This window comes from Actinia tenebrosa, unplaced genomic scaffold (genome assembly GCF_029948245.1).
Source record: "Actinia tenebrosa isolate PJP-AT-01 unplaced genomic scaffold, QUT_ActTen_1.0 PGA_scaffold15__27_contigs__length_11533743, whole genome shotgun sequence".
Lineage (NCBI taxonomy): Eukaryota > Metazoa > Cnidaria > Anthozoa > Actiniaria > Actiniidae > Actinia > Actinia tenebrosa.
Window position 1 is genome coordinate 9,406,943 of NW_028292575.1, and position 11,743 is coordinate 9,418,685.

The 11,743-nt window shown below is 36.3% G+C and overlaps 2 pseudogenes; both read left to right on the forward strand.

The window, feature by feature from the left end:
• The first annotated feature begins 191 nt into the window (after positions 1–191).
• Positions 192–557, forward strand: LOC148911052 (histone H2A pseudogene; annotated as a pseudogene).
• Positions 558–1,806: 1,249 nt separating this feature from the next.
• LOC116303710 (histone H3-like) lies at positions 1,807–2,219 on the forward strand (annotated as a pseudogene).
• Positions 2,220–11,743: the final 9,524 nt, after the last annotated feature.

The window sequence follows — 11,743 nt, forward strand, 5'->3', positions numbered from 1 at the left end:
GGTAGAGTTATAAATATTCAGAGCGCATTATTCTCGTAGTCTTTGTGTATTGTTGTCAGGTCCGCATCTTATTGGTGTCTTGTGATCCGACCATCGTCCAGCTTGGGCTATAAAATCTGATAGACGCCTTTGTTTGGGTATTTTCACACGAAATCTAATTAAGTTAATTGAAAAAGAAAACTTTCTCAAACATGTCTGGTCGCGGTAAAGGTAAAGCAAAGTGCACCAAGTCCAAAACACGTTCATCCAGAGCAGGGCTACAGTTCCCCGTAGGGCGTATACATCGCCTTCTCCGCAAGGGCAACTATGCTCAACGTGTTGGTGCTGGTGCTCCAGTCTACATGGCTGCTGTTCTTGAATATCTGAGTGCTGAAATCCTCGAGTTGGCCGGTAACGCTGCTCGTGACAACAAGAAGAGCAGAATCATCCCCCGTCACTTGCAGTTGGCTGTCAGAAACGACGAGGAGTTGAACAAGCTTCTCGGAGGTGTTACCATTGCTCAAGGTGGTGTGTTGCCCAACATTCATTTATATAACAAAAATAAACACTACACTTAGTTTTCTATAGACCTTACCACACACATCAGTTTCACTATCTCATGATGAACGCACACAAGACAATCAAGTACACGACCCTCATTATGCCATAATCACACAAGCCAGAAAATAAAAACTTTTATAACTCATCATTTTTTCGATAAAAGCATTTTGCTCTATGTCTTGTAATAAACAAACGAATAACGCGTACCGAGCAACTTCCATCCTTATAACCAGGGGTTATACATTCCATGTGTCTATAAGAGAAAGCTAAGTATTTGGCGGTTTTATCCCGATAAGGACTATTCTGACATCATCATATACGAACATTTCTTTTGTTATTGCGACTTTTGATGCGGGAAATAAAGAACTGTTTCAGGTTGAAGTGAAGTTAATTTTTTTTTTTTTTTTTTTTTTAATTTATTTTTTGCAATTAAGATTCATTTACTGTGGATGTTAGCTGTGTGTGTGTGTGTGAATCATATCAATTCAAGCATACAGTCATGATCTTTTTAGCATGTGGTGGCTCTTAAAAGAGCCGTTGTTTTTATAAAGCTCCATTTTAACCGCCAAATCCGTACAGGGTACGTCCTTGGCGTTTCAAAGCGTAGACGACATCCATTGCTGTGACTGTCTTTCTCTTGGCGTGCTCGGTGTAGGTGACAGCATCACGGATGCCATTCTCAAGGAAAACCTTGAGGACACCACGGGTCTCTTCGTAGATCAGACCAAAGATTCTCTTGACTCCATCACGACGAGCAAGACATATTTAGCTCTTTAGATATTTCCAATGATGAATTGATTGACACCGAAATTCTTTCCCTAAATATAAAGAAAACGAACCTCTTAGAAAACAATCGTGAAAGGAATATTTGAATATGAAAAAAAAAATCATCATCATGAATTAAAATATGTAAGGCTAGCACTGCTTGTTCGATTCGGACACCAAAACGGATGTCTTTTGTAGACAAAATAATCATTTTTAGTATCAAACATCTATACTTTGTTTCAAACTTCTCCTCGATTTGTGGCTTCCGAATTTCGTCTAAAGAAAGAATTCTTATATATACATACAAATTCTTGGTGAACGAATTTGTTTTGGCTCGAAATATTCAAGTTTTAGCGGTTTCTAGTAGACAAAAGAAAAGTATTGCACGATCAGCCAATCACGATGTCAGTCGGTTGTAGCCAATCAAATTATTTGGCGGCTGGTATAAGATCTTGGTTGTTATCAAAAAAGATATACTCGAGAAATTCAGAAAATACTAAAATGGCTCGTACTAAGCAAACCGCACGAAAATCTACAGGAGGAAAAGCTCCCAGAAAACAGCTGGCCACCAAGGCAGCGCACGTAAGAGTGCCCCAGCAACTGGTGGAGTCAAGAAGCCTCATCGTTACAGGCCCGGTACCGTCGCACTTCGTGAGATCCGTCGTTACCAGAAATCAACCGAACTGTTGATCCGCAAGCTGCCCTTCCAGCGTCTTGTCCGTGAGATCGCTCAGGACTTCAAGACAGATCTCCGATTCCAGAGCTCATCTGTGATGGCCCTTCAGGAGGCTAGTGAAGCTTACTTGGTTGGTCTGTTTGAAGACACCAACTTGTGCGCCATTCATGCCAAGAGAGTCACCATCATGCCCAAGGACATTCAGCTTGCCCGCCGAATCCGTGGAGAGAGAGCTTAAACACTCTACAAATATTCAATCTAACAACGGCTTCTTTAGAAGCCATCAAATGCCACAAAGTCATGGCCATATATGCGTTACCTTTGTCACTCCCTCTGTGATTACACTCCCATACAACATTTTTATTTTTCAAAACTAAAACGTTGATAAAAACAAACATTTTCCTTTTGATAACACGCTTCATTCTCCTCCCTCGCCATAAAATGACCGCTGACCTCCAAACAACGCCGGCCATCTCAGAAAAACAAACAACCCAATTATTTCACATCTGCCGAAATAGCTCAGTTGGGAGAGCGTCAGACTGAAGATCTGAAGGTCCCTGGTTCAAATCCGAAGAGTTTGTAGGAACTCTACTGAATAATCTCGGGTTTCGGCAATTCAATTTTTCGTTTGGCTTTTCTTATTGCATTAAAGTATTGGGGCTTCAATTGTTTTTGTTTTGCTTTGTTTATATGACGTTATATCATGTTATATATTTGTTTGCCATGACGCTATAGTGACATATATTTGTTTCTGTTCAACAATACCGGGTTTCTGCAATTCATTTTTTTTCCTATTGGTTTTCTTATCACATTAAAACTTCATTTGTTTTGTTATCTATGTTATACTAGAATTAAACAGTTTTTACTAGGGATTAAGAGGGAGTCTCTGTAACAGCGTGCCACTCGATCTGGGCTCGAAAAATAGATTTCTTTTATATTCCTATCATCGAAAGTACTATCTATCCTCACTACAAAATTGCAGTTAGAATTGTTCTAAATTCTTTTTTCCAACCGCTTTACGAATTTTTGTCCATCAACCCCAAATCAGTGAAAGACGCCGATTTTCGAGGTCGGCCGAGGGCTATTTTCAAAGTCTGTTTTCTCGGGTCTCTGCACATAAAAGCTAATTTTTCTATCCAGAACTTTAGTCTAGTGTAACTTCTGCATAAAAACAGTAATAGTTTTTTTTTGGAATGCGCGAATTCTGAAAAATAATCCTAACTTATCGAGACTACTGAAAGCGTGACATGGAAAGCTAAAATTATGAGACCTCGAATATTGCACATTTCTCATTTGTGGCACCTAATCCAGCCCTAAAATGTCATTCAACCTTGAGATAAGAAGCTATTTTATAGATGTGTGCAATAAAAGTTGCGGCACATTGCGTTTCTACGAAATAAGCTAAGTTTCAAATTGTTCTATTTTCAGTTATTTCCTTGCGTGACACGACAGGCCGTTGGGTCTGTGACGGCTACTTCTTTGCTCATTATCCTAAAGAATTAAAAACCTTAACTTTACAATATTTGTTCCATTATAAGAGATTTCAATGATATACGGCTTCATTTAATAGTGTTTCTATAAGCTGAGTAATTTTTTTTATTTGCATATCTCGAGCTCCGCGGGAGGTCAATCGTTATTTGTTTTTTTTAATCATAGTAAATTTAGTAAAGAAATACTCGCTTAGTAACATCCTAAAAAGATCCAAAACTGAGAACTGTTCTTGTTCGTAGAGCTGAATATTTCTAGTTTTTTTTTAAATTGTAGGAAATATATCATTGATATCTTTGTCACTAGTCATTTAACATTCTCGAACGTTTATTTCCTTTATAAATTATCCATCATTTTCTATTGTGAAAAGGTATTTCGTCCTTCCGATATTTTCGAACTCCATATACTATCATTTTGTCGAAAAATACTTTGCAGTCTTGACTGTTCTTCGGCTGAGATGACGATTTTTGCAACAGGTGCAATCAAACGTATGAATTCGTTCATAACTACAGAACAAGTGATTGTGAAAATTATGATCATACAGGGGCGGCGGTTCGGAAGTGGAGGTTGCGTGTACTGGCTCCAATAATTTTGAAGACATAGAGCTACTCTGTAGATATGCTTCAAATAAACCATTATTATTATTATTATTATTATTCAATCAATCAATCAATGTATTGCTCATTTCTCTTAGAGAAACATTCAGCTCTCACTCTACTCGAGTACGCTCACCTACTTTGAAGCCAAGCTATTATGGTTGCGTCTAAAGCATTCTTTCAGAATCTGTGATGGTTGATATCCCTGAAATCTTTGGTAGATTGTTCTTATTGATGTTTTTATTGGACGGCCTTTTCTTTTGTTGTTGTTTTGTTGTATTATTATTATTATTATTATTATTATTATTATTACCATCATCATCATCAGAGTCCTACAAACACCTCACCCCCCAGCAAATATATCACCTGCATGAGAAGGAGAAGAAGCGCAAGTATGCTAGCAGAGTCTTGGAAGTTGAACAAGCGACTTCTACGCCATTAGTATTCACTACAACTGGAGGTATGGCAGATGAGTGTAGAAGATACCACAGTAGGCTCGCCGAACTAATTGCCAACAAGAAGGGAGAAGATTATGCCACCATTGTATCCTGGATACGAGCAAAGGTTTCTTTCTCCCTTTTGAGATCAGCTCTTCTATGCCTTAGGGGCTCAAGAACCACAAGAAGAGTATTTAGGAACATAAAGGACATAGACTTGGATGTTGAGACTGCAAATGCAGCAATTAACTAAATAATTAACATATATATATAAATGTTTGCCATTATTACTTTTTTTTTTTTTTGACTCATATATTATTAGGATTAATTTTTACTAAATAGATTTTATGGTTATACATTAGTAGATATATTTTTATTATATTATCATCATCATCATTACTTTTTTTTGTTTGTTTTGTTTTGTTTTTGTTTTTGTTTTTATTTGTTTTTTGTTTTTGGCTTTTTTTAATCTAGCATAATGTAAATGATTTCAAAAGTGCACAGTGGTTTTGTAAGAAATAAGCACACTGCGTCGTGGAACCTTTTGTTATTTTGAATAAAGATTGTAGTAAAAGTTTAAAAAAAAAAAAAATTATTGTTATTATTATTATATTTTAATAAATCATTATTATCATTATCATCATCATCATCATCATCATCATCATTACAAAAGCAAATTCTTTGGTTATCTACATGAGTTCGGAACTAACATTATTTTCAAGGCGATTTTAAAACAGTCAATCAGTACAGGCTGTTTTGACGTGCTCCTCCAATAGTCCTCCAATGATAATAGAGAGTTTTAGATTTACGTTCGCGGTAAACGTGAAACGTCAGTTGACCGGTAAAAAATTCTTTTAAATTACTGAAAACGAATCGCAAAAAAGTCCAAGTAATAGAAAAACAAAAGAGTATTTGCGCTTGGTGAGAAGGTTTGTAAAAGGTAAAGTAAAATAGAAGAAAACGATGAAAACGTGGTCACGTTTGCCGTTTGCGGGGAAGAAAAAAAGTCAATCTAAAACTCTCTAATGTTCAGCTTCCGCCGCCCCTGTTGTGTACTCACTGAACTAAGATTTAAGGCTTACAATGATCTTATGAATTTATATAGCGCCTTTTCTATATGAATATAATCAAAGGCGCTTTACATGGAGTTGTGAATGACAGATTGTTTTTTTGTGCAATTTACAAGCATGAGAGATGGTTAGTATGAAGTGTAGGCACTGAGGGTGGTCAGTGCCAGGGTTTCTTTACGTCCTCATGGTTCTTTTACGTCCCTCCAATGTTGGTTAGTAATGATGATTGTGGAGGGACGGGACCGCCATTTAAAGTGGTCATCCGAGCCACTTAAAAGTCTAACCATTTGCAGATGTAATTACAAAGGCAGCACTTTCTTCTCGGTTATTTTAAGACCCTGAGTGTTGGTCCGGCTGGGACTCGAGCCACGACCTCCCGCACGAAAGTCCCGATGCTCAACCAACTAGCTGAGCCAACCGGTTTGCGGTATAGCTAGCTAGCACTACTGATTCTACTGCGGAGAACACTTGCATTCCTTAATGACTTCCCCAACCAAACGCACGAGCTCTGCCTTAAGGCCTTTAGATCTAAACTGTTCTTCAAAGTGATTAAGTATTTTTTTCAGCATTGCAACATTGAAGGCTGAGATCTTGTTTCTTTGATATAGTAGTGGCATAGATCTTACGTGTCATAATGGGGTGTTGCAGGCCAATATGATATCCTCATGATCAATTTCTTGTAACAGCAATGGGGGGCTAATTGAGTTTGGGGAGGGGGGGGGTTGTAATTGAGTTTCTTACGTCAACACAACGGAAAACAATATAAAAAAGCATCGTTTTTTTTCTGCTGAAGGGGGGGGGGGGCTTCAGCCCCCCTTTGAATCCCCCCTCCCTTCCCCGTCCTGGATCCGCATTTGGACAGATTCATACGTTCTGACTCTGGTATTACATCCTGAATGCCTTCCTCTTCTACCAAAGATCGTACATTTTCATGAGGACTGGGTAAGAGTTAATTACCGAGAACGGAGGCAATAAGCCATAGGCTTTTATTTCTCAATTGACACGTTTTTCTTTGTTATTTACAAGGTTTTATTTTTGTTATAACCCTCATTATAAATGCGAGGTCAATATATAGCTAGTTATTAACCCGGTTAATAACTATATATTGACCTCGCATTTATAATGAGCAATTTTTGATAGAAAACCTTTTCAATTGATAAATAAAATAGTTAATTACCTCGAACGTCGGCAATGTGTTGAAGGTGTCTCTTGAACAAGTGATATATTCTCGGCGGAGCTAGCCCATCGTATATAGTTTCATTTCTCTCTGACTGAATTTCGCTATTAGATATACACCTACTTGCAAGAACGTTGTCATACGATAGTGAGAAAGGAATACATTAAAAGACAAAAGAAAATGTTCAACTTCAGTGATTTATCTTCTTTTGTTTTTTGATATAATTCCTATACCACTAAATCACTAATGTTCTATATTCGTATGTCAATGTTCTTGCAAGTAGGTGTATATTTGTATTTGTAATAATGGTTATTTGAATTATATTAAAGATGTATATTTTTTGTTTTATTTTATTTCATTTTATTTATTATTATTATTATTATTATTATTATTATTATCTTTTTTTTTTTTTCTTTTCTTTTTCTTTTTCTTTTTTTTTTTTTTTTTGCAAGAGTCTTCAGTTTAGACGTCCTAGTCTAACGCACTGGTATTTAGTATAAAGACATAGATTCAGTATTCCAAGTACTACTAATATAAGTATAGAGTGTATCAATAACACAGTGAATAACAATACTAACGCCCGGGGGGCGGGGTACTCCCCTATATTTGCTATACGGGTATGTGCCGCCCTATAGGGTATGGTTTTTCGGCTTCTGGGTCTGGACTAGGGTATCATATTTTGACATTTTGTCTGGGATAGGGTATCATTTTAGTCTGGGATAGGGTTAACGATTTGGTCATTTTTGTCTGGCGAATAGGCTACGCTTTCTGCCGGCACAAAAACAATGAAAAATGTTAGTAAATATTGATTGCAATCTGTTGAAAACCCGTCTTTTCCGTCTTACAATTCTTAGTTTTAGGTCTGGGATAGGGTCAGGGTTTCGAGGTCCTGGCGGCACCCCCCTACCCAAGTTGGGGAGGTAGTACCCCCCCCCCCCCCCCCCGGTACTAACACAGGCAAGTACATCCTTTACTTACAATGATATGAATGATATGTTACCTTCAACTAAAAAAACTAGAAATATTCAGCTCTACAGGCAAGAACACTTCTCATTTTTGGATCTCTTTAGCATGTTTCGAGATAAAGCGAGAATTTCTTTACTACAATTAAATAAACAAATAGCGATTGACCTCCCGACCTCGAGATATGCAAATAAAAAAAATTACTGTGCGGTGAAATTTCAAAACAGCTTATAGAAACACTATTAAATGAAGCCGTATATCATTGAAATCTCTTATAATGGAACAAATATTGTAAAGTTAAGGTTTTTAATTCTTTAGGATAATGAGCAAAGAAGTAGCCGTCACAGACCCAACGGCCTGTCGTGTCACGCAAGGAAATAACTGAAAATAGAACAATTTGAAACTTAGCTTATTTCGTAGAAACGCAATGTGCCGCAACTTTTATTGCACACATCTATAAAATAGCTTCTTATCTCAAGGTTGAATGACATTTTAGGGCTGGATTAGGTGCCACAAATGAGAAATGTGCAATATTCGAGGTCTCATAATTTTAGCTTTCCATGTCACGCTTTCAGTAGTCTCGATAAGTTAGGATTATTTTTCAGAATTCGCGCATTCCAAAAAAAAACTATTACTGTTTTTATGCAGAAGTTACACTAGACTAAAGTTCTGGATAGAAAAATTAGCTTTTATGTGCAGAGACCCGAGAAAACAGACTTTGAAAATAGCCCTCGGCCGACCTCGAAAATCGGCGTCTTTCACTGATTTGGGGTTGATAGACAAAAATTCGTAAAGCGGTTGGAAAAAAGAATTTAGAACAATTCTAACTGCAATTTTGTAGTGAGGATAGATAGTACTTTCGATGATAGGAATATAAAAGAAATCTATTTTTCGAGCCCAGATCGAGTGGCACGCTGTTACAGAGACTCCCTCTTAAGTGGCAAATGTTTATTTTTCAATATTTCTTTACAAAGTTATTCAAACAACAAAATATTAAATAGTATATATCTTGAATAAAAATTTTGCTTTAAAAAGTGGCTAGCTTCTCAAGATACATCTTTTTTTAATTTTTATTTTGGGGCAGGGGAGTAACTGCAAGCATGCACTAAAAAATAAGTACTTAGTTTTGTGACCTCAAAACCAATTCCTTTCATATCGCTAAAATACATTTCAGAGTAGGCGAACTTAATGTCTTGATCGCCAAGGTACGTATTTTGGAAACATGTCAGCAGACTTGAAGTAACAGAACGTCACAATGCGTGATCCTCTTGTCTTAATAATGAGGGTTATTTCCTTGAACCGACGTCGAACGCTTTGAACACTACAGACAAAGCGAATGACCTTATCAAGAAAGGCACTCAAATTTGCAATCCTCTTTGGAGGAAAGCTCTGCATGAAGAATAATAAAATATATAAATCACTTTTATTTAAGTGTCTAGTCGTTCTAGCTCTTTAGAACTAATAGACTAGTTTCGAATTTGAATTCCAAATTACCGCTGTATTCCTTGATTACAGACTCATTTGCACAGGGTTAGCCTCGTATCAGTGTTTAAATATTCACAAATACCACAACAGAAAAATAAAGAATGTACAACTTCAACAATACAAACATTTTGAAACTCGACAGAACCTTGACTGGAACACTCGAATATTCTGAACAAACTCGAGGCTAACCCTGTGCAAATGAGTCTGTAATCAAGAAACACAGCGGTAATTTGATAAAATATGATAAAATAATATTTAATAATAATAATAATAATAATAATAATAATAATAATAATAAAAATATAAAAATCTTTGTTTTTTCCCGAAAATATTTTATATGACATAATAACGATAAATAGTATAAAGGACAAAGCTTCTTTGTACTATTTATCGATATTATTGTCATACAAAATATTTTCGAGAAAAAAAAACAAAGCTTTCCTTGACCGAAATAGAAACTACTTATCATATGACCTGTATCTGCCCGGGCGCGCGCTCTTAGAAAAACCTTCGGGAAAATGGCGTGAGGAGGAGCGTACGCCTTTGAGCGAGCAGGGCCGTACGAATCCGTACGGCTCTGCTCAAAACCTGCGACCATATTGACATAATTTGCAACTAGTAAAATACCTTTTTTATTTATTAGGTTCATATGATAAAATGCTTATAGTTGACTGAGTTAGGTCGGGCCGCACGGGAAAATATTTTGGCTCTCGGTCATTTGTACGGACCTCGCTGCGATCGGTCCGACGGAATCACCTCAAGACACACTTTTTCCCCTTTGCTTAGTTATTTTAGCACTATTCTTTTGAATCTTATGATAGAAATATTCCTTGAAGCCTTTCCTATACATTTACGATATATTCATATATTAACTTTAGTTTAAGCTATGTTTAATTCCAAGATTTTCACTCGTATTACTCGTTATTAAGATATCACGCTCAGGAATTTACTTATTTTATTAGCCAATCATGATTCAACGATATTATCACATTGATTATAGAATGACACCTGTCATAGAACTATTATGAATAGGGCTCATGTAATTAGTTCAAGACAGAGAGTAAAATAAAGATCCCGAAGAACATACCGAGAGCGGTCGTCCTATAACATATGTAATATATTTCTATTATGAGTGGCTAATGAATGCATTGACATTTATTATAAAGGCGACCATTTCTAGTGCCGATAACGATCGAACGTGAATATTGCTTACACCTACTTCGAAAAACGTTGTCGGTCGGAGATCTGAAAAAAAAGAGCGATCTGGACTAAACGGAGCATTTGTGCTTTTACATTATTGGCTTGTTCCAAGTGATTCGGAACATCCAATGAGAAGGCTCGATTTTCTCAACTTGTTCAGAAGCTTTTTGAGAATTTTATTTTCCAAGTGTGGGATTTATTTCGTTAGTTAACAAAACATTTTGAATACCCGCTATACATAAATCTTTCATATGCAGTGTGAAGGGTGAATATATGAACTACGCCTACATGGATTCTTAAAAGCAGATAATATATTTTAAGAGTCAAATCCAACTAGTGGTCTATCATCAATGCTGCATTCTTATTGGATGAGCTACTAGTACGTTATAAGTTATAGCCTACTAGTTGCGAAAAGTGCCAGCTTTGAAAACCAAAATATATTAAAACTCTAAATATATTACAATTTGCAGCGTTCTACTCGGTCTCAGATTCCATACTTCAAATCTTAAATCTTTCAAAGTTTATTGAAATCGGTTAATTAGAAAATTTTTTTAAATGTTTGACATTGAAGTGAGTTTGACTAGAAATCCATGTTGAATGCAAATGAGGACGATTCGAATTCTATTTCCGATTTACAGGCTTCTTCTTCTAAAAGCATAATTTGGGTTGCCTGCCCTGCTGGACAGCTATGCAAAGGCTTACCAAAACATCCCGTTGTGTTAGCACAAGTTTAGCATACTAGCCGAGAGGTTTTATTTACAACGTCTTATCTACAATTATAGTGCCAGGTCCGTTCAATCTTCAAATCATTCAGTACTGGAATGAGACTCGATCAGTAAAACTCAAGTTTTTAAAGTTGTAAAGATTCGAAGCCGTATATTTTCCAATTTTTCAATAATCAATAAGTACTTTATGCTGTTGAATGAAAACTCAAGTAGATAAATACAAAGTAGGGCCTTTCAAAACGCCCGATTTTTAAAACGATTGCAAATTTTAGTTACCATTGGCCTCGAATTCAGCAGATAACGAAAAGGAATACTTATTTGCCGTGATAAAAGCTACCAATGGACAAAATGATTATGAAAAATATGTTTTTTGAATTCCAAGTTTCTTGTCCATCGAATCACAGTTCAGATTTTACCATTCTTATATTTAACAAATATAAAACAGCTTTTTCCGTGCTCCGTTCAGTAATAAAGCACGCAGAAAGCATAAAAGGAAAAAGAAAAAACAACACTTTCAATCCAAAACTAAAATGAATTACATGTATTAAGAATCATTTACTTACATTAAATAGCAAGGCAAACCTGCCCAAAAGGGTTGTAATGAACTGGCTGTTGTCCATA